Raw genomic sequence first — 3,323 nt, 5'->3', positions numbered from 1 at the left:
GCTAGGTGGCGGGTCTTAAGTGTTCCCCAGGCTACAGTGCAGTGTACATGTGTACAAACACACACACACACACACACAAATTGGACGGATCTGGGAAATTTTAAGTTACACAAAAACAGACTTAAAAACTATTGTAACCATTCTCTTACACATCTCAGTATTTAGTAAGCCTGGTTTTACAGGTAGAGGGTGAGGTGTGTTTGCAAACACACCTCTTTGTGGTGCAGAATATCCCTCCTCCGCATCTGCCCTTCGTGTGGCTGAATATGTGCTTATTGGCTTCTTGCTGGAGACAGCATTGTGAGGCCATTGTCTCCAGTTAGTCCTTTCGGTCTCCTGAATACTAAAAGGAATAGAAGAATATTAATTAATCTCCAATAAAAAGTTCAGGGTAAAACTATTTTCAATGTATTGTTATCCCTAACATACAAATTGGGTCTCGTTTCCTAATTTACTACTTTTTTCCTAAATCTTGACTCTTCTAGTCATTCTTTTTCTCTCTCGGTTCCTCTTCTCCAGGCCTTTGTGCCTGTCAGAATTATGAAAGCCAATTTTTATTATTTCTTGCTTTCTTCCTCTCAGAAATCCTTCTGAATACAGCTGTTGACATGTGCCCAACACTCTACTTTCATGACGTCACTCGCCCAAGGGCTGACAGTAATTTTCCACTGCCAGTTACATTAATGGTAGACTTCTTTCCTTCCAGGCTCCCTAGAATGAAATCATGCCTAGCCTATTCAATGGTATTTAAACAATTCTCTGATGGAGCTCTTCAAGGCAACCAGACCTAATTCTTCATTGACTCTTCCCACTAGTCTGCTGTAATTCTTAACATTTGCTGTATGTTTTGCCAACCTGGGATCTCAGCAATAACAAACAACTTATTAGAAAGAGACAGAGGTGAGTCTCAGAAACCCTGATCCTAGGTTTGGAGCCTAGTGATCTTTTTGGCAAACTACTTACCATCACGTTGATAAGAGACAAGGATACTTAACACATTTCGTAGAACTGTTTTGAAGAGAAAATGAGACAATCTACATAAAATGATTTCTAAATTATAAAGTGCTACATTAAACAAATCCTATTAATCAAAAATTTCTCTTACCGGAAATTCAAGAATACATGATTTTAAAACTATGTATATATTTGATATCTTTGAAATTCTCAGCCTTCTTAGACATAAGTTACAAGTCACTACTATTTAAAATAATTGAAGAGAGAGACCTAGAATTTGGGAACAGAAATAGAGGCCAAATAAATACTCAGCAAATAAATTCTCAGGGATTCTCAAAATTGGCTTTCCAAAAAAAAGCAACCTACTTAACTCTTAAGTTAACCTAGGATATGGAACTACATTCTTGCTAGTCCATTCCTATGAAGAGGAATGTGGGTAAATGTCAGAATGACAGCTCCAGAAGTCAGTAAGATTGAGCCATAAAGTCAAAGATATCCCCAAAATTTGGTTGAGGAATCAAAAACTAAAAATTCAAGAGTGCTGTCTAATATATATATTATCTACAACAAAGCAAAAGCAGATGTATAAGCAAATCATTGTGAGATTATGAAAAGTAGTGAATAAGTAAATAGCAATTAGTAATACACTACTCATTCGCATGAATTTAAGGATTCAAAATGTCATTTGGATTGTGGATTTTATTTCAATGAATACAAAAGTTGTTATGAATTTCACACATTCACCCAAAATCTTTACATCTGTAAGCCTACTTTCCTTCATATGCCAAATTGCCTTTCATCTAAGACCTTGTCCTTGGGTTTGGGAATGTCCAGTGGGTATTAATGATCCCCCATGGTATGCCCCCTTCCCCCCATCCCCCCACTGCTATGATGTAGATGATCCTTCCCTCCGTGTTGCTTGCATTTTTGTTTTTTTTCCATCTAGCATCGTTGGCTTTGTGTTATTCATGAATTATTTCCAAACATGTTTCTTTCCCACACAGACTGAAAGCTCCTTAAGGCCAAACATAAAATCTAATCCTCTCTTTTCCTTATACTGACTGTCAAGATGCATACTAGACTCTTAACAAGTATATTCTTGAGAAAATGAAATCAAGGCTAAAATAAACCTATGGTTTCTCAACATGAGTAAAAAATTATTTTATTTATTATGGAGAATATAAACTAGCTCCTCATAAATATTTACTGTTAACATGTTTAGAAAACCTTATTTATTTTTTGGACTAATGTCTTATTCAGTTAATGAGATATATTTGTATAAAAAGTAGTGCTTTAAAAATCATTTTCTAATTACTAATCAAGTCAGAAATGCTTAGAAAAGTCAGGGCAGTTGATTTGAAATGCTCCTTTTAATATAATGCCTAGGTGTTCCTAAATGGAGCATACATATAAAATGTACAAAAATCTATTGTTTTGATCCTATATTTCTTGACAGAATTTCAAATTAAAGTGGTGCTCACGTGACCAATGAAATCTATCACAACTATCTGGGGAATAATGTCTTGAAGAGCTTTTTCTTTTATTCCTTTTTATTTTAAAAGTATCTTAGAAGTAGAAAGGACAACATCATTTTTAGTTTGTTGAGAACTTCAAATATCTACTCCCCAGAAGCAAGATTCATCATGTGGAGTATCTAAGGCCTAACCGAGTGTTCAAAATAGTGCCCACATATACCGTACTTGTTGAACAAATTCAGATTTATTGAAAGTAAACATTTACATTGGCTACAATTTTAGAACTATTACAAAGCTGGATAAAAGAGGCTTAAGTAGCAATAGAAAGCAAGTGCAATAAAAAGTGAATAGTGAAAATATTTGGCCTTAGTGATCTCTTGGCAGTATTTACATTATGTACATATTGTTAAATATTTATAATAACTCTAAGGCACCAAAGGCTAAATAGCAGGTTGCAATACTATTTTGTGCACAAAAGTCAAAAAATTTATTGTAAAGAAGGCTGTATAGTTAAAGAAACATAGGCATATCTTAATGTTTACATAAAGGAGTGGCTGCATATTTTAAAATCTCAAATGATACATTAAATATTGGGCAAATTGAAGAAATTATTTTTAGAACATTAAATTATGTTGACTATGTAAATAAGCACTATTTTTTACTGACTTGCAGGTAAATGTGTAATGCAATCTATTCTTCAACACAGCTTTTTCACACTCATGGATATGTTTTGTCTAAAAACTACTTGAAATTCTTTTGACCTACAAAAACTTATCCTAATATATCATAGTGTATACAAAATCCCCAAGAAAAACTTACTGGGTAATAATATACATCAAATTTATATATAATCTGACAAAAATTTAGCAGGCATTTGATGCCAAAATACTTGAA

Source organism: Pteropus vampyrus, unplaced genomic scaffold, assembly GCF_000151845.1.
Source record: "Pteropus vampyrus isolate Shadow unplaced genomic scaffold, Pvam_2.0 Scaffold234, whole genome shotgun sequence".
Taxonomy (NCBI): Eukaryota; Metazoa; Chordata; class Mammalia; order Chiroptera; family Pteropodidae; genus Pteropus; species Pteropus vampyrus.
The sequence above is the reverse complement of the archived record's forward strand: the minus strand, read 5'-3'. Positions refer to the sequence as shown.